At 50.3% G+C, this 21,211-nt stretch overlaps 1 protein-coding gene across 1 annotated transcript in view; it reads left to right on the top strand.

Annotated features, from left to right (window-relative positions):
* The window catches only part of SLC66A3 (solute carrier family 66 member 3), a 134,529-nt gene that overhangs the window by 59,763 nt on the left and 53,555 nt on the right, over nt 1–21,211 (top strand). The gene's annotated exons all lie outside the window — the stretch shown is intronic.

Below are 21,211 nucleotides of genomic sequence, written 5' to 3'. Positions count from 1 at the left end.
AGGACTAAACGCTGTCGCAGCGCGATAAAGGAGAGGACGTGCCTGGCCATACCCGTCCCTCTACCGTCTTCCGGGCCTCTGAACTCCCTGGCTATCTCCTGGGTGTATGTCTGGAGCTGCGCCGCCAAGTAGTACTTCTCAAAGTCCGGCACAGCGAGCCCCCCTTCGTCCTTCGGCCTCATCAGGGTAGTGAGGGCCACCCGCCGTCGGCCCGTGCCCCAAAGGAACCCGACCACCATAGAACGCAAGCGGCGAAACGTAGCCGGAGGGACCCAGATCGGCAAAGTCCGAAAGTAATACAATAGTCGGGGGAGCGCCACCATTTTGAGCAGGGCGATGCGTCCCGCCACGGAGAGCGGGAGCGTGGCCCAAAAATCCATGCTGCCTCGGAGTGCTCGTATGCAACGGGCAATGTTTCCGTCTAGGAGGTTGGGCTGGTCGTGGTACACAAATACCCCAAGGTATTTAAAGCAGTCGGGTTCCCATCTGATCTCCCTACATAGCGCCGGAGCGGGGACACCCCTACGCATCGGGAAGAGGCAGGTCTTAGACCAGTTCACTCGTAGGCCTGAGACTTCACCGAACTCCGTTAGCGCTAATTCCGCTCCCCGTAATGCGTCGACCGGGTCCTCCAGGAAGAGCAACAGGTCGTCCGCATAGAGCGAGACGTAATGCGGGCCCGCTGCTGTCCATAAGCCCGTATAGTGGGCTCCCGAGCGAAGATGCATCGCTAGTGGCTCCACCGCTAGTGCAAAAAGAAGCGGGGATAAGGAACACCCTTGCCTCGTGCCACGCTCCACCGGATATCGCGATGAAATCAGAGGGCCCGATCTAACCCTGGCTGAAGCGGAAGCGTAAAGAACTGCCGTCCATTTGATAAATCCCTCCCCGAGGCCGAATTTCCGCAATACCGCGCTTAAGTTGTCCCACTCCAGGCTATCAAACGCCTTCTCCAGGTCCACCGACAAAACTACCGGGGACGGGGCATCCACGAATGGTTCCCCAAGCAAGCGAAACAACCTTCGGATGTTCATGGTCGTATTTCGCCGTGGGATGAAACCGGCTTGGTCCTCGTGTACTAGGGAGCCCATATGTCCTAACAGCCTCGAGGCCAAGATGCTGCTCAATATTTTGTAGTCCACCGTCAGCATTGAGAGGGGACGGTAGGACCCCGGGTCAGCCGAGTCTCGGCCCGGCTTGAGGAGAGGAACCACCAACGCCTCACACATCGAGCCGGGGAGGCGACCCAGCCTCTTCGCCTCCTTGTAGACCACCAATAAACGAGGGGCCAGAAGGTCAGCATAAGCTGCATAGAACTCCACCGGCAGGCCATCTAGGCCCGGGGTCTTGATCCTCGCCATCCGTTTGATGGCCCCGCGGATCTCCCCCAAGTCTATGTCAGATCCCAGGGTGTCTGCCACTTCTTGTTCCACTGTGCGGAGTTCCAGCGGGCGAAGATAGGTATCGAGCCGGTCTGGGTCACGCGCGGAGCGACTGCGGTATAAACATTCGTAAAAATGCCGGAAGCAAGTAAGAATCTCCGGTTGGGTGCACACCTCGGTCCCATCCGCCCTACGCATCCTAGTCGTCGTTTGGGACTGGCGCGTAGGGTTGGCCAACCACGCCAGTAACGCGCTCGACCTGTCGCCCTCCGCTATAGATCGGACCGTGTAGGCCTTATAATCGAAACAGCGGAGCCGTTCGACCTCCACCGCCACCTTCTCCCTCGCCTCTACCGTTCGTGGTGTATACTGATACTCTTGCTACTGCCATCTCAGAATTTTTACAGTTTAATGCGTCCTCCACAGATGACCCTAGCCTTCTGTGGGATGCTTTTAAGGCCACAATGCATGGTGTGTGTATAAGTACCAATGCAGGCATATTGAAAGATATACGGGGGCGAATACTCGGATGTGAAAATAAGCTGAAATCCCTGGAGCACGACTATGCCTTCACACAACGCACGCAGACATTAGGCGAAATTAGAACGGCTGTGTCTGAATATTACAGGTTAGCTGAAGATGAACTGCGCTATAGAATGTGCCGCAGTAAAGCGCGGGCCTATGGGGAGGGCGGCAGACCTGGGAGTGTGTTAGCATCTAAGATTTGTGATGGGCGTACGCTGTATACCGTATCGAGCATCCGCGATGCGGCGGGGTCGTGCAGACCTCTGCAGATGGGATTTTACAGGAGTTTCGATTCACTTATAGCACTTTATATGAGTCCCATCCTAACGCTCCACCGTGTGAGATTATGCAATATCTAGAGGATGTGGCAATCGCTTGGCTTTCCGACATGCAAAGGGAGTATCTCTCCCTACCTATCACAGTAGAAGAAGTAACAGAAATAATCAAATCTCTTCCCAACTGGAAAGCTCCAGGCCCGGATGGGTTCACGGGAGAATTTTATAAAGCCTCTGTAGAGCTGTTGGCACCACACCTGGTGGCCATGTATGGTGATGCATTTGACAAGGCCATTCTCCCTCCGTCTTTACGTGAAGCTGTCCTGATTTCTCTTCTAAAGCCTTCGAAAGATCCTGACAGTTCTTATAGGCCATTATCACTCTTAAATGTAGATTCAAAAATACTGGCCAAGCTGCTGGCAGTGAGGCTGAAACCCCTCATGACTAACTTGGTTCTGCCGGACCAATCAGGGTTTATCCCAACGAGGTCCGCCGCACATAATACCCCTACTTTATCTGCCCTCTCACATTACCTGGTGCCTACTACGAAGGCGGCAGCGGTCAAGTCGCAGCCAAAGCTTTTGATTCGATCGAATGGTACTATCTCACGACCGAACTTCGGAGGATGGGGTTCCCTCCTGTTTTTTTACAATGGGTTCAGCTTTCATATACTGCGCCGGTCGCCCATATTTGTATTAATAATTATATATCGGAAAGTATAAACATAGAGGGAGGCACTAGGTAGAGATGCCCTTTATCCCCATTGTTATTTGCCCTGGCTCTTGAGCCTTAAGCTTGCAAGATAAGGCAAGGACATCATCACTCTGCCTTGCAATTCCCTCAGAGACCGTTACACATATCGATGTATGCGGATGATATGTTGATATATGTGCGCGATCCAGAAACGCAGCTAGCTCCTTTTTTGCGTGAATATATTAAATTCGGTCGACATTCAGCCTCCAAATTAATTGGGACAAATCTATTATTATCCCCCTGACAGACTCAACCTCTCCACACACTACGGAATTCCCCTTAGAGTAGCAAACAGAGCCAGTTTGCTTTTTGGGTATTTGGTACCACCGGGATCCAGAACTTGTCATCCGGACCAATTATGGCCGTGCAATCAGTACACTGACGGATAAGATTAATCACTGGATCCAATTGCCGCTTTCCCTCGTGGACAGTTTGGCTATAGTCAAAATGGTAGTTCTGCCTAAATTTTTGTATTTATTTAACAACATCCCTATCACACCTCCTGCAGCAGTATTTCAGCGCATATCCTCCCTAGTGACCAAACTTATTTGGGCCGGCAAACAAGCTAGAATTGAATTACGGGCACTCACCCTACCCTACGCACAAGGTGGTTACATGGTCCCGGATCTTTTTCTTTATTATCTTTGTGCACAAGCACAGTATGCGTACCACTGGTATCACCATACACCATACCTCACGCATGTGGCCATTGAAGAGGGGGATGCATTGCCTATTCCGCTGACTGCCATAGTAATTCATAAGAGACCCCCATTACACGCTACAGATATCAATACAGTGGATGCTACCACCACGGCGTGGCGAAAAAATGGTAAATTAACTAATAAACTTCCATTGTATGCTCCAGCCCTCCCATTACGTTATCACCCGAAATTGTCTGTCACGCAAGAAGAGGTTGGCATAGGGCTCTTGAAACAAGTTGGGATGGTCACACTAGGGGATCTTTATATCGATGGTAGGTTTCAAAGTATTGAGGACTTGGATTATATCAGCAACCAGACGCTCCTCTTCAGATTCACCTACCATAGACTCCAACAGGCTGTAAAACAGCAGTACCCTACCTAGCCGGAGGAACCCTTGCAACTGCGTGCCCTTCAATTGATCATAGTATCCGCTAACCCCACACATTTAATATCACGTTTGTATGCCCTCGTTCAAGAAGAAATTGCTGACACAACACGTACAGCATGGATGAGGTGGAATGAGGTACTTGACACTCTTACGGAAGAGGAGTGGAAAATAACTTGCTCTTTTTCGGGTATGATCACACCTAACGGAAATCTGAGAATATTACATTATAAGTACCTGCATCAAACGTACTATACACCAGCCAGGCTTCATAAATATGGGCTTCAAACGGATGCAAGGTGTAAACGGTGTGGAGCTGAGTCGGCAGACTTTCTACACCTCGCGTGGCATTGCGGCAGGATTCTTAAGTAAGAACAAGAACTTATAGTTCGCTTAGACAAGAAAATGAATAGTCTAAATCCAGCGGAGTGTGGAAAGTGATTTATAGTTCAGTTTTGATCAGTACATTAGGAACAAAGTAAGCCGACACGTGTTTCGTCACATCGTTTGAAGATATGACTCTTCAGGGCTTGGTTCTCTATGTAGAGGGTTGGAAACGCAGGAACAGCAGGGAAAGAGCCAGCTGCGTCTGGTGATAGGTACGGACTGCAAAGTATAATGCGTACAGCGAGAAGAGTATTATAACATAATACTGTAAAAGCATTGTATGGTTTCTAAGCCATATAAAAAACATACATAAATAACATTGACTAAAAATACTCAACTGAAACTTCTAAATTCACCTACCCCAATGTACCTACGAAAGGTTTCTCTAGGTTCTAATCAGCTCCATACCTTGGGTTAGAATTAAGGAGGTCTGGTATCTCTGTCTCAGGACTCGATTTCCCAACACCCCGCAAGGGGAGCTTGGAAACACCGGAGCTGAATTCTCGGAGAGAGATAGGCAGTCTCTTGATCAGTGCGTCAGCTGGAGGGTCGGCTTCCTTCGGCACTTGCTGTAGCTAGCTGCGTCGGGCAAGTAGATAGTCGAACTGCTCCGAAGCACCGTAGTTTGCCATAGCAAGTGAAGGTATATTTATACCTTGAAGGTGTTTAGGAATGCCATAGTTTGACGTAAAGTCGGGCATAATAAGGTCAGGAAAGAACCCCTAGGGAATATTTGTTCTTTGCAAAGTACATGAGTTCTTGGACAAACAATATTCAAGCAAGGGGTGTTGCCTAACTGCTTAAGCCGATTTTCCAACAAATCGTTGTGATATTTGGTACGGGTGGAAGTAGCCATGGCTGTATTTGGTCGGCATGAGCTATGTCTAAATAAGGGATTAATTTCTATGCGTATATATGGGCAATGTGAATTGTACCTATATAAGGAAATGAATCGGTAGAATTCACTCGGACTCTAAAACGCCACACAACAGACCAATTTCATCTGGCCTTCAAAAATGAAACCATCAAAATTAATGATCCCTTTTGGGATACTTTTTAAAACCTACAGAGCATGGGTAAAGGACATCAAAAGGAGGTTCTGTCTGTTGGTGCATCATTGGAAGTAGATCCTTCAAACAAGGTATTTAGCTCAATATACACATTTATGAACATTAAACAAATGTGTGCTGTGCCTTCAAAGTCGGAACTGTGGGCGAAGTGAGGTCTTTCTAGATACGATGACTAAGGGATTGGAAAAAGGGGAGGGTCCGAAGGTGTATACTTGATTTTGCTTAAGCGATCAAATAAGGCTAAACATACAAACCAGTGTATCTACCTCACAGGCAAGAACTGGTGGATAAATCTACAGCACAACTCTCCTTAACTGCAAATGTTGTACAGAAAAGCATAGAACGCATTGGCTATTCACGTACACTGAACACATGCCTGTGATAAATACTAAAAAGATGGTGATAATACTACATAGACAACATAGACAACACCCCCACCACGTTTAAAATCAATGAGTTACACTGAAATATTAGCAATAAAATGCTAGCTTTCACAGTTTATTTACAATCCTCAGTACATAGGTTAGGAAGTTTTTTCAGAAAATCTAGGAAAGGTGATGGCAGTTTCACAACAGCAAGTAATCCGATACATGTAATGACGACAATAGTGCTACACTGCACATCCAGAAGCTTCTACACATTAGCCAATATAGTTGGACAGCGTCATTGCTTCTATTTCAGACCATGCAACTATTTCCAAAATACAAAATTACATGATCTCCTCCCTCATGTTTGGAGGAAGAACTATTGCTTGAATGCAGCATAGACAAAGTGCCCCACAAGTGTCTGCCAAAAAGCCCCTGTCCAGGCCAGCGTGCTTGCAATACCTCTTTACCTGTGCTGCAGTACCACCAACCCCACAGTGATGACACAAGTCACTTTCAGTTTTGTTGCCCACTCCTCAGTGGTGATGCATCCGTACTTGACCCTAGGGGCCTGCTACTTCCCAGGACCTTCATATTGTGCTGCACAGTTACAAGAGACTGGACTTTCTCTGTGTATCTGACCAGACCACAGGCTTTTCAGAAATGGTAAACCTATTATTAGTAAAGAGTTTCACCTGTTCAATTTTTCATTGCTGCTTTATTGGCTGAGCTTACTCGTATAAAAGTGTTTGCCAAGGGTAACATTATGCCAAACAACATTTGGGAATAGCCATAAACGACATTGACAAAACACAAAGGGTATACATTCCTGTTAACTTGTATTGATTTTTAGAGAAAGAGAAGTCAAATGAAAATATTTTTTCCTTTCAAACGGGGAGCCCCCCCTTAGCAATCATGCTTGTGTGTATGTGACAGGAGCAGCCCATTAACAAGATATCCCACTGTGTTTGGATCCATATGTATTCACAATCACAGTTTCTAAACTCATAGATATGCAACTGTGGCAACAACGATTCACAATGTTAGCACTAATAAAAACAAGCATTGGAAATGCAATAGGTCTCGCATTAGGAAAGTTTGAGCTATTGGTATTGTAAATGACACTTTTTATTTATGTGTTGGTTTTGAAAGTAGCAAAATTAATAGCTTTGTCATTTACAATGTCAATAGTTTTAACGTTTGCAAATGTGACACCTATAGCATTTGTAATGCAATGTGTGTTGTATTTACGTGACTTAGATGTATTGATATTACAAATAACAATGGCTTTTAATTTTGTAAATAATTAATACTTAAATAAAAGTTATTGTAATTTATAATGGCAATAGCTTAAACGTTTGTAAATAAATTGTGTGAAGATTATGTTCAGTGTATTTTATTGTGATGACAATCCAAGAACATTGCATTTGCACCTACACACACACACACAGAGCCACACACATGTAGATGTGGTGGTGGTGGTGGATGTGGGGGATATGGTGGTGGTGGATGTGGTGGTGGATGTGGTGGTGGTGGTGGATGTGGTGGTGGTGGTGGATGTGGTGGTGGTGTTGGTGGAGGTTATCGATGTGGTGGTGGTGGTGGATGTGGTGGTGGTGGTGGATGTGGTGGTGGTGGTGGAGGTGGTCGATGTGGTGGTGGTGGATATGGTGGTGGATGCGGTGGTGGATGCGGTGGTGGATGAGGTGGTGGATGTGGTGGTGGTGAATGCGGTGATGGATGTGGTGGTGAATGTGGTGGTGGTGGATGTGGTGGTGGATGTGGTGGTGGATGTGGTGGTGGATGTGGTGGTGGATGAGGTGGTGGATGAGGTGGTGGATGAGGTGGTGGATGAGGTGGTGGATGTGGTGGTGGATGTGGTGGTGGTTGTGGTGGTGGTGGTGGATGTGGCGGTGGCGGATGTGGTGGTGGTGGATGTGGCGGTGGATGTCATGGTGGATGTGGTGATGGTGGATGTGGTGGTGGAAGTGATGGTGGTGGGTGTGGTGGTGGTGGGTGTGGTGGTGGATGAGGTGGTGGATGAGGTGGTGGATGAGGTGGTGGATGTGGTGGTGGATGTGGTGGTGGATGTGGTGGTGGTGGTGGATGCGGTGATGGATGTGGTGGTGGTGGTGATGGATGTGGTGGTGGTGGTGGTGAATGTGGTGGTGGATGCGGTGGTGGTGGATGTGGTGGTGGTGGATGCGGTGGTGGATGTGGTGGTGGTGGTGGATGTGGTGGATGTGGTGGTGGATGTGGTGGTGGATGTGGTGGTGGATGTGGTGGTGGTGGATGTGGTGGTTGATGTGGTGGTTGTGGTGGATGTGGAGGTGGTGGTTGTGGTGGATGTGGTGGTGGATGTGGCGGTGGCGGATGTGGCGGTGGATGTGATGGTGGATGTGGTGGTGGTGGATGTGGTGGTGGAAGTGATGGTGGGTGTGGTGGTGGTGGATGAGATGGTGGATGTGGTGGTGGATGTGGTGGTGGATGTGGTGGTGGTGGATGCGGTGATGGATGTGGTGGTGGTGGTGGTGGTGGATGCGGTGGTGGTGGATGTGGTGGTGGTGGATGCGGTGGAAGTGGTGGATGTGGTGGTGGATGTGGTGGTGGTGGTGGTGGTGGATGTGGTGGTGGATGTGGTGGTGGTGGTGGTGGATGTGCTGGTTGTGGTGGATGTGGTGGATGTGGTGGTGGTGGTGGATGTGGGGGTGGTGGATGTGGCGGTGGTGGATGTGGCGGTGGTGGATGTGGCGGTGGTGGATGTGGCGGTGGTGGATGTGGCGGTGGTGGATGTGGTGGTGGATGTGGTGGTGGATGTGGTGGTGGATGTGATGGTGGATGTGATGGTGGATGTGATGGTGGATATGATGATGGATATGGTGTTGATGGTGGAGGTGGTGGTGGATGTGGTGATGGTGGATGCGGTGGTGGTGGATGCGGTGGTGGATGGGGTGGTGGTGGTGGTGGATGGGGTGGTGGTGGTGGATGTGGTGGTGGATGTGATGGTGGATGCGGTGGTGGTGGATTTGGTGATGGTAGATGCAGTGGTGGATGTGGTGGTGGTGGTGGTGGATGGGGTGGTGGTGGTGGATGGGGTGGTGGTGGTGGTGGATGGGGTGGTGGTGGTGGATGGGGTGGTGGTGGTGGATGTGGTGGTGTTGGTGGATGGGGTGGTGGTGGATGTGGTGGTGGATGTGGTGGTGGTGGTGGATGTGGTGGTGGTGGTGGATGTGGTGGTGGATGTGGTGGTGGTGGTGGTGGATGTGGTGGTGGTGGAGGTGGTCGGTGTGGTGGTGATGTGGTGGTGGTGGATGTGGTGGTGGTGGATGTGGTGGTTGTGGATGTGGTGGTGGAAGTGATGGTGGTGGTGGTGGTGGTGGTGGATGAGGTGGTGGATGAGGTGGTGGATGAGGTGGTGGATGAGGTGGTGGATGTGGTGGTGGATGTGGTGGTGGATGTGGTGGTGGTGGATGCGGTGATGGATGTGGTGGTGGTGGTGAATGTGGTGGTGGTGGATGTGGTGGTGGTGGATGCGGTGATGGATGTGGTGGTGGTGGTGAATGTGGTGGTGGTGGATGCGGTGGTGGTGGATGCGGTGGTGGTGGATGCGGTGGTGGTGGATGCGGTGGTGGTGGATGCGGTGGTGGTGGTGGATGCGGTGGTGGTGGTGGATGTGGTGGTGGTGGTGAATGTGGTGGTGGTGGTGAATGTGGTGGTGGTGGTGAATGTGGTGGTGGTGGTGAATACGGTGGCGGTGGTGGATGCGGTGGTGGTGGATGTGGTGGTGGATGCGGTGGAAGTGGTGGATGTGGTGGTGGATGTGGCGGTGGTGGATGTGGTGGCGGTGGCGGATGTGGTGGTGGATGTGGCGGATGTGGTGGTGGTGGATGTGGCGGTGGCGGATGTGGTGGTGGTGGATGTGGCAGTGGATGTCATGGTGGATGTGGTGATGGTGGATGTGGTGGTGGAAGTGATGGTGGTGGATGCGGTGGTGGATGCGGTGGTGGATGTGGTGGTGGATGTGGTGGTGGATGTGGTGGTGGTGGATGCGGTGATGGATGTGGTGGTGGTGGTGAATGTGGTGGTGGTGGATGCGGTGGTGGTGGATGCGGTGGTGGTGGATGTGGTGGTGGTGGTGGATGCGGTGGAAGTGGTGGATGTGGTGGTGGATGTGGATGCGGTGGAAGTGGTGGATGTGGTGGTGGATGTGGATGTGGTGGTGGATGTGGATGAGGTGGATGTGGTGGATGTGGTGGTTGTGGTGGATGTGGTGGATGTGGGGGTGGTGGTGGATGTGGTGGTGGTGGTGGATGTGGTGGTGGTGGATGTGGGGGTGGTGGTGGATGTGGCGGTGGTGGTGGATGTGGCGGTGGTGGATGTGGCGGTGGTGGATGTGGCGGTGGTGGATGTGGCGGTGGTGGATGTGGCGGTGGTGGATGTGACGGTGGTGGATGTGACGGTGGTGGATGTGACGGTGGTGGATGTGGCGGTGGTGGATGTGGCGGTGGTGGATGTGGCGGTGGTGGTGGATGTGATGGTGGATGTGATGGTGGATGTGATGGTGGATGTGGTGGTGGATGTGATGGTGGATGTGATGGTGGATGTGATGGTGGATGTGGTGTTGATGGTGGAGGTGGTGGTGGATGTGGTGATGGTGGATGCGGTGGTGGTGGATGCGGTGGTGGTGATGGTGGATGCGGTGGTGGTCGTGGTGGATGGGGTGGTGGTGGTGGATGCGGTGGTGGTCGTGGTGGATGGGGTGGTGGTGGTGGATGTGGTGGTGGATGTGGTGGTGGATGTGGTGGTGGTGGTGGATGTGGTGGTGGTGGTGGATGTGTTGGTGGATGTGGTGGTGGATGTGGCGGTGGCGGATGTGGTGGTGGTGGTGGATGTGGCGGTGGTGGATGCGGTGGTGGTGGATGTGGTGGTGGATGCGGTGGAAGTGGTGGATGTGGTGGTGGTGGATGTGGTGGTTGTGGTGGATGTGGTGGTGGTGGATGTGGTGGTGGTGGTGGTGGATGTGGCGGTGGTGGATGTGGCAGTGGTGGATGTGGCGGTGGTGGTGGATGTGGCGGTGGTGGTGGATGTGGTGGTGGTGGTGGATGTGGCGGTGGTGGATGTGGCAGTGGTGGATGTGGCAGTGGTGGATGTGGCGGTGGTGGATGTGGCGGTGGTGGATGTGGCGGTGGTGGATGTGGCGGTGGTGGATGTGGCGGTGGTGGATGTGGCGGTGGTGGATGTGGCAGTGGTGGATGTGGCGGTGGTGGATGTGGCGGTGGTGGATGTGGCGGTGGTGGATGTGATGGTGGATGTGATGGTGGATGTGGTGGTGGATGTGGTGGTGGTGGATGTGGTGGTGGATGTGGTGGTGGATGTGATGGTGGATGTGGTGTTGATAGTGGAGGTGGTGGTGGATGTGGTGATGGTGGATGCGGTGGTGGTGGATGCGGTGGTGGTGGTGGTGGATGGGGTGGTGGTGGTGGATGGGGTGGTGGTGGTGGATGTGGTGGTGGATGTGGATATCATGGTGGATGTGGATGTCATGGTGGATGTGGAGGTGATGGTGGATGTGATGGTGGATGTGATGGTGGATGTGATGGTGGATGTGATGGTGGATGTGATGGTGGATGAGATGGTGGATGAGATGGTGGATGTGGTGGTGGATGTGGTGGTGGATGTGGTAGTGGATGTGGTGGTGGTGGTGGATGCGGTGGTGGATGCGGTGGTGGTGGATTTGGTGATGGTAGATGCAGTGGTGGATGTGGTGGTGGATGTGGTGGTGGTGGTGGATGTGGTGGTGGTGGTGGATGTGGTGGTGGTGGTGGATAGGGTGGTGGTGGTGGATGTGGTGGTGTTGGTGGATGGGGTGGTGGATGTGGTGGATGTGGTGGATGTGGTGGAGGTGGTCGATGTGGTGATGTGGTGGTGGTGGGTGTGGTGGTGGTGGATGTGGTGGTGGTGGAAGTGATGGTGGTAGTGATGGTGGTGGGTGTGGTGGTGGATGCGGTGGTGGATGCGGTGGTGGATGAGGTGGTGGATGTGGTGGTGGATGTGGTGGTGGTGGATGTGGTGGTGGTGGATGCAGTGGTGGTGGATGCGGTGATGGATGTGGTGGTGGTGGTGAATGTGGTGGTGGTGGTGGATGCGGTGGTGGTGGATGCGGTGGTGGTGGATGCGGTGGATGTGGTGGTGGATGCGGTGGTGGTGGATGTGGTGGTTGTGGATGTGGTGAAAGTGGTGGTGGAAGTGATGGTGGTGGGTGTGGTGGTGGTGGATGCGGTGGTGGATGCGGTGGTGGATGCGGTGGTGGATGTGGTGGTGGTGGATGTGGTGGTGGATGTGGTGGTGGATGCGGTGGTGGATGCGGTGGTGGATGCGGTGGTGGATGTGGTGGTGGTGGATGTGGTGGTGGATGTGGTGGTGGATGTGTTGGTGGATGTGGCGGTGGTGGATGTGGTGGTGGTGGTGGTGGATGTGGTGGTGGTGGATGTGGTGGTGGATGTGGTGGTGGATGTGGATGTGGTGGTGGTGGATGTGGTGGTGGTGGATGTGGTGGTGGTGGATGTGGTGGTGGTGGATGTGGTGGTGGATGTGGTGGTGGATGTGGATGTCATGGTGGATGTGGAGGTGATGGTGGATGTGATGGTGGATGTGATTGTGGATGTCATGGTGGATGATGTGGTGGTGGTGGTGGATGTGATGGTGGATGTGGTGGTGATGGTGGATGTGGTGGTGGATGCGGTGGTGGTGGATGCGGTGGTGGTGGTGGATGCGGTGGTGGTGGTGGATGCGGTGGTGGTGGTGGATGTGGTGGTGGATGTGGTGGTGGATGGGGTGGTGGTGGTGGTGGATGTGGTGGTGATGGTGGATGTGATGGTGGATGCGGTGGTGGTGGATGCGGTGGTGGTGGTGGATGCGGTGGTGGTGGTGGAGGGGGTGGTGGTGGTGGATGGGGTGGTGGTGGTGGTGGATGGGGTGGTGGTGGTGGTGGTGGATGGGGTGGTGGTGGTGGTGGTGGATGTGGTGGTGGATGTGGTGGTGGATGTGGTGGTGGATGGGGTGGTGGTGGATGGGGTGGTGGTGGTGGATGCGGTTGATGTGGTGGTGGTGGTGGTGGTGGATGTGGTGGTGGTGGATGTGGCGGTGGTGGATGTGGCGGTGGTGGATGTGGCGGTGGTGGATGTGGCGGTGGTGGATGTGGAGGTGGTGGATGTGGAGGTGGTGGATGTGGAGGTGGTGGATGTGGCGGTGGTGGATGTGGCGGTGGTGGATGTGGCGGTGGTGGATGTGGTGGTGGTGGCTGTGGTTGTGGATGTGATGGTGGATGTGGTGTTGATGGTGGATGCGGTGGTGGTGGATGTGGTGATGGTGGATGCGGTGGTGGTGGTGGTGGTGGATGGGGTGGTGGTGGTGGTGGATGGGGTGGTGGTGGTGGTGGTGGATGTGGTGGTGGATGTCATGGTGGATGTCATGGTGGATGTGGAGGTGATGGTGGATGTGGTGATGGTGGTGATGGTTGATGTGGTGGTGGATGCGGTGGTGGATGCGGTGGTGGTGGATGTGGTGATGGTGGATGCAGTGGTGGTGTTGATGGATGGGGTGGTGGTGGATGGGGTGGTGGTGGTGGATGGGGTGGTGGTGGATGGGGTGGTGGTGGTGGTGGATGGGGTGGTGGATGTAGTGGTGGATGTGGTGGTGTATGTGGTGGTGGATGTGGTGGTGGATGTAGTGGTGGTGGGTGTGGTGGATGGGGTGGTGGATGGGGTGGTGGATGTAGTGGTGGTGGGTGTGGTGGATGTGGTGGTGGATGTGGTGGTGGATGTGGTGGTGATGGTGGTGATGGTGGATGTGGTGGTGGATGCGGTGGTGGATGCGGTGGTGGATGCGGTGGTGGATGCGGTGGATGTGGTGGCGGTGGATGTGGTGGTGGATGCGGTGGTGGATGCTGTGGCGGTGGATGTGGTGGTGGATGTGGTGGTGGATGTGGATGTGGTGGTGGATGTGGATGTGGTGGTGGATGTGGATGTGGTGGTGGATGTGGTGGTGATGTTGGATGTGGTGGTGGATGTGGTGGTGGATGCGGTGGTGGTTGCGGTGGATGTGGTTGTGGTGGATGCGGTGGTGGTGGTGGATGTGGTGGTGGATGTGGTGGTGATGGTGGATGTGGTGTTGTTCAGTGGGAATTTGCCGGACAATTTACATTAAGATGTTTTATACTTCATGGACATTTTCAGGGTTGTCTTTGCTTTGTTGTGAAAACTAAAGGGCAGACCGAAACGAAGATCTGAACCCATCTACCCTTGAACAACCAACATAGGTCGATGCAAAAAAAGCTCATGCAAAATTCACTGCACTTGTACAAAGTTTGCATAGTCTGGCCACACTCAGAAGTTTTTCGTTGTCCAGGCTGCAGTTACACGTGTGCTTACAAGCATCTTTCTGAGCGTGTACGTGTGTGTTTGAGAGAGAAAAACAGAGCGAGAGAGAGAGAGGGGCATAATATGAGAGAGAAACAGAGACAGTCATGAAGACCGATAGGCTGCGGAAAGAGTGACTGAAAGAAAAAGAGTAAAAGAAGGGGAACAGCAGAGAGAGTAATGAAAGCTGAGAGCAAAAAAAAATGTGCATGCAAAAGGGAGAACGAGAGTGCCACGGAGGCTAAGAGTAAATGTGTGTGTGTTTGAGCGTGCGAGTGAGAGAATACAAGAGACGAGTGAAATGTAAATGCGGGGACTTTGAAGTGAAGCTTCACTTGTGTGTGAGAGGTGTGGGAGGAGTGCGGCTCGACTGAGCCAGAGCGCAAGCTGGGGGAAGCTTGTGGGGCGGAGCTGCTGGGGAACAGATGGCAGATGGCTGGCGATTTGATGCTGTGCACGAGCATTTCACGGGCACAGCACCAAATCGCCAGCTAGTTAAACATCTGTTTAAGCCCCTTTATATCGAGCTGCCGCTCTCAATGCGTATGTGCGCATTGAGATAGGTCGCTCGACCTAATAAGTATGACACTGCACATCAGAAAAACTGTCCTAAGCACATCCACACCCCTCTGTTCCTCTGTACCTAAAAGTTAGACTCCATCTCGTACCTCCTCAGAACTTCAATACTCTTCGCCCCCGTTCCCTGGCTGAGAAACAAAAACATAGCAACTATACAAACTATAGCAAATACGTTATTGCAGATGGCACTGTGAAAACAGTGGGCAAAGTCATCAGCAGACAAACTAGGTGTGTGCACATCTATCTCGAAATGATAAATACAGACAACCATACTGTGATTCAAACGTTTAATCTCAAAAGAGAGTGCCTAATCATATACATTTCCCTGTGCTGGTGTATCCAGCATTAACAGATGCATACATGAGCATTCGAAAACTGCACTGTTTGCTGCATAGCTTTTTCACCAATTCAAAGTGAACAGACTTGGCTGAAAATAAACAGAGTTCTTAGCACACGGTTTACCAACTATTCCTGTCTCTGTTACCCTTTGCTATTCCTTAGCTCAAGTGCTGCATAGGACATTTGTTGCTATCACCAACTGCTGCTTGTTCTGACCATGCATGACATTAGCAGTCCTTAACTCTGAATACTACATACATAATAGCACAGCAGATCCATTGGGTTAATGTATTGTGCCAAGGTCATGTGACCATGTATATCTGGTACCAAGATTCATGAAGCCAATTAATGGGTAACCTAGGCTGAATAAAGAAAAATATAGTACCTTCTCCTATATAAATATGGAATCATATGGAGCAAAAGCATGATACCACTTGTCTACTTCTGCGGTGGATGGCCTTTTAATGGCCTGTGAAAACATTGTTGAGTTACTTCCATCCTGCTTGATCTCCATGGCATTCCACAGTGACTAGCAGTCGACCCCATATCATGTGGGATGATTAGCTAGACCAACGGCATGTGTGATCTGGATCTTGTTTTAAAGTATATGTTCAAATACCCTGCTGCTGGCTAAAAAGACACTGGTAAGTTAAGTTATTACAAAACGGCACCACGTGAAGCGGCCTTGCCTAGGATTGCAGCCTTTATCCATGTATAGAGTCTGATGAACTAAGTAGCTGTTTCATATTTATCTCCTGCACACTTGATCGGGCAGTTGGGCTTGGTCTTTGTCTGGTGTCTAGTATACCAGGTGGATGCCACTGCTAACGCACTATCCATACACAGAACCCTTTGAAAACTGGGTGCTTGCTGGGTGTCAAACAAGACATATCTACACATGCTCAATCATCGCTTGGCCTATTGAATCCTTAATCCCCCTCTGTATTCGCCCTTGGCCAAACCATCAATATTTCTTATCTGCACTCCATACTATTGGGCAAGCACTCTGCTTTGACCTGAGTGCCAATCCCTTGGATTCCAAGTTAACACCTCATATTGCACATCAATATTTATGGTTGAAAGGCAACCTATTTTAGTTTCCCAAGCAGCTGCCTAGCAATGAATTAATCTATAGCCAGTCCTGCTAGGAAGTCTATTTTTTTAACATCTATTTAAGATGTAAAAGACTTTGGCCTGTTTATATGGGACAAAGTAAGGGTGCAAGAGTTAAATGGTTATCTTCCTAAACTAGACTTCAATAAGTCTTTACATCAACCATCTAATACTTCTCACCATAGCATACAGCAGAGGTCTTCAAACTTTTTGATGCCGAGACCCCCTTGTAAAACCTTTTTAGGGGTAAGGACCCCCTTCTGACAAAAGTTTCTAGAAACTGGTACTCCTCATCATCATCTTTTGACAACCATAAATGCGCCTGTTAGACCTCATCACATCCATCCATCATTCATCCACCCACACTTTCACACATCCATCCATCCTTTGATCCTTCCATCCATCCTTCATCCATCCACCCTTTCATCTTTCCATCCATACATCCATCCTTTACCCATCCACCCTTCCATCCATCCACCCACCTTTTCACACATCCATCCATGCATCATTCATCCATGCAACCTTTTATCCATCCATACATCCATCCATCGGTCCACCCTTTCATCCTTACATCCATACATCTATCCATCTATTCTTCACCCATCCACCCTTTCATCCTTACATCCATACATCCATACATCCATCCTTCATCCATCCACCCTTTCATCCTTCCATTCATACATCCATCCTTTACCCATCCACCCTTCTATCCATCCACCCATCATTCATCCACCCACATTTTTACACATCCATCCATCATTCATCCATGCAACCTTTTATCCATCCATACATCCATCCACCCTTTCATCCTCCCATTCATACATCTATCCATCATCCATCCACCCTTTCATCCATCCATCCACCCACCCACCCTTTTATCCATCCATTCACCCATCATTTATCCCCCCACCTTTTCACACATTCATCCATGCAATCTTTTATCCATCCATATATCCATTCTTCATCCACCCACCCTTTCATCCATCCATCCACCCATCATTCATCCCCCCACCTTTTCACACATCCATCCATGCATCATTCATCCATGAAACCTTTTATCCATCCATACATCCATCCATCCTTCATCCGTCCACCCTTTCATCCTTCCTTCCATCCATCCACCCTTTCATCCATCCATCCTTCATCCGTCCACCCTTTTATCCTTACATCCATACATCTATCCTTCATCCATCTATCCTTCACCCATCCAACCTTTCATCCTTACATCCATACATCCATCCTTCATCCATACACCCTTTCATCCTTCCATCCATACATCCATCCTTTACCCATCCACCTTTCCATCCATCCATCCACCTATCATTCATCCACCCACCTTTTCACACATCCATCCATAATTCATCCTTGCAACCTTTTATCTATACATACATCCATCCATTCATCCTCCCATCCATACATCGATCCATCATCCATCCACCCTTTCATCTATCCACCCACCCATCCTTTCATCCATCCACCCATCATTCATCCCCCCACCTTTTCACACATCCATCCATGCATCATTCATCCATGCAATCTTTTATCCATCCATACATCCATCGTTCATCCATCCACCCTTTCATCCATCCATTCACCCATCATTCATCCACCCATCTTTTCACACATCCATCCATCCTTCATCCATGCAACCTTTTATCCATCCATACATCCTTCATCCAGCTACCCTTTCATCCTTCCTTCCACCCTTTCATCCATCCACCCACCCTTTCATCCATCCACCCACCCTTTCATCCATCCACCCACCCTTTCATCCATCCACCCACCCTTTCATCCATCCACCCACCCTTTCATCCATCCACCCACCCTTTCATCCATCCACCCACCCTTTCATCCATCCACCCACCCTTTCATCCATCCACCCACCCTTTCATCCATCCACCCACCCTTTCATCCATCCACCCTTTCATCCACCCACCCTTTCATCCACCCACCCTTTCATCCATCCACCCTCTCATCCACCCACCCTTTTCACACATCCATCCATTCTTCATCCTTACATCCATCCATCCACCCATCATTCATCCACCCATCATTCATCCACCCATCTTTTCACACATCCATCCATCATTCATCCATGCAACCTTTAATCCATCCATACATCCTTCATCCAGCTACCCTTTCATCCTTCCTTCCATCCACCCTTTCATCCATCCACCCTTTCATCCATCCACCCTTTCATCCACCCACCCTTTCATCCACCCATTCATCATTCATCCACCCACCTTTTCACACATCCATCCATCCTTCATTCTTACATCCATCCATCCATCCACCCATCATTCATTCACCCACCTTTTCTGTGCCTTTCTCATGGGGGACGGGGGGGTCAGTATCTCTCTGCGTGTTTTTCCTTCTTTCCCACTCATGGGAGGGCATCTCTGTGCCTCCCTGCTTGGGGCGGGGGATGTGTCACGGGACCCACAGCTCCAGGCGCGCAATATCCATTGACCTCAAAGGGCAGGCTACACTACAGCCTGCTCCCCCAGCCCCCCTCCCCGACTTCCCCCAGCTCGAAACGGCTTCAGGGACACACACAGCCACACCCGAGTACTTGACAAGTCTTTTACTTGTTAATGAGGCTTCGATGTTTTTCACACCTCGGTGTGAATTAGGCCTCGCCATGAGCACCCTCATCAGCCCAAGCCAGGGACAGAATCTGCGACCCCCTTCAAAGGACTCCACGACCCCCCTGGGGGTCGCGCCCCACAGATTGAAGACCTCTGGCATACAGGGAACAGAATCCTTGCCTCTCCCATATCCAGATGTCAGAGAAACGTACACACGATTGTGCCACAGGGCACTGGCAAAGATGCCAAGAGGATCCTTCTGAAGCCCCAGTAAGCACTCTGCACATCACTAGTGATGCCCTGCAGTCCTCCTCAAATGGTTCTTGCAGTACTCACCTTTATAAATATAAGGCGGTTTCATTTCTGCACTTGCCTTAGTTCTGAAATTCTGCCACGAACATCCAATCACACTGAGGACCTAGTGAATTTCATTGAAGAGCATTTACACTCTTCTTCCACACTCCAAGCTGTAATCCAACCGCAAGTTAATCAAAAGGGGGTGGGGAGAAATACAGCAAACTATCCTTCCAGTAATATTGTTAATACTTGAGGAAAACCATGAGTTTTCCTAAAATAACCCTCACCCACCAAAAGGTCCCTTGGTAGCATGTTGCATCATCTGGTTCTTCCTGCCCCGCTGCGGGGTGGGGCACGCTGCGCCTGACAACTGACAGAGACGTGGGAGCACTTTGGAAGGTGTGACCTATACACTAATGTGAGAATGGAAGGGTCCGCTGAACTTGTGAGATAAAAAGATACCTGGGTGCTTGGAACCTAAACTTGATTGAATCCTGGGGCTGGTATATTTTAATAAAAGGGGGCCCTGAAGCCCCTTTTATAACAATAGCAGCCACAGGATTCAATAAAGTGCTCCTGGTGGGTCTCCTCTACATGGACTTTATAACCTACAACGAAGACCTAATAAATATAGGGGCCCATCCTATTCAGCATGTAGTGGCAAATCCTCTTCAGCAATCCGTGGCAAATCGTCTTCTTTTTCATTCGAGAGGTTTCCAGAATGAGAGTGATCGGCAAAGCATCAGGTCAGAATCTTAACAGATCTATGCAGTTATATTTCCAAACACCCCATTACTTCCCAGGTGACTGAGGGTGATAGGCACAGAGAAAATTCTGTTGTATTTGGAGAGCCTTACAAATGGTATGCACTATTTGGGCAGTGAAGTGAGTTCCATTATCACGGTTTATTAATAGTGCAGAGCCAAACCAAGAAGTAATGTCTTTTCGGCACCAAAATCTGTAGAAGGAAAAACACTTTACTACGGTAATACCAGATTCATACATTTTCAGAACTCAGTATACATACTAAACACCCTATATTTCTTGCTCATACCTTGTATCATCTATATTCATACCTTACCTGTACCTTAGAACCTAAGAGCCTAGTGCCTTAAACCTAGCATTTTAAACCGAGCATTTTAAACGGAGCATTTAGAACTTAGGACTTTGAAATTAGCACTGCGACCTTAGAGCTTGAAACCTAGCTCTTTAAGCCTTTCACTTAGAACCTAGCGCTTTGAACTTAGCATTGTGAATCTAGCACTTAATAACTAGTGCTTTGAACCTTGTGCTTTGAACATGTCATTTAAACTGAGAACTTGTATCCATCTTTGCATTTACAAAAACTCTTGCCATTGCATGTCCTTGCCCTCTTTCCCATATGTATTCTGGTAAACTGAGTCCCCTGTAGTCGTTGGAAGTGCGTTCAGAGAAAATTTTCGGCGGGGGGGGGGGGCTGAATCTTTAAGCAACATGCAGAGTGGAGCTGCAGTGGCTCTTAGAATGGGCTGAAACAACAGCAAGGCCTCATCAACATGCAAATGGTCTTTTAAAGACCTGTGAAATGCTCGGGTGCAGCTGTGTGTGTGCCCGGGTAGCTGCCCCCGGGCTGCCACACATGACGGGGGTGGGGAGGGGGTGGCGTTAGGCTGAAGCCCCTTGATTCCAATGGGTGTTGTGTGCCTGCTTGTTGTATCGTATATCTGGACAGAAACAGCAAAATACAAGTTTGACTGCACACTATGCTTTTTAGCTTGTGTTTTTAAGCCACGCCTTTAATTTCATTAGCCACGCCCCTTTGAGAGACCCCGTAGTTGTTTCATCCCACTTAAAGCCCTGGTTTCACGTCACAAACACCCTACTCTCCCACTGCTGGGCATTCATTTAGGAAGCTTTTGCTTTTCAGTAACTGTATTCTTAAGTTTCTTCAGTTGAAAAACATGTCTTAGAATACCTCATAAATAACTCTTAAAGGAAAGCCCAACAATGGATATTTCGTATTCCATTGAAATGGAGTCTCTATGGTAACCGGAGT

This window comes from Lissotriton vulgaris, chromosome 6 (genome assembly GCF_964263255.1).
Source record: "Lissotriton vulgaris chromosome 6, aLisVul1.2, whole genome shotgun sequence".
Taxonomy (NCBI): domain Eukaryota; kingdom Metazoa; phylum Chordata; class Amphibia; order Caudata; family Salamandridae; genus Lissotriton; species Lissotriton vulgaris.
This window is presented reverse-complemented; position numbering and strand designations above follow the sequence as displayed.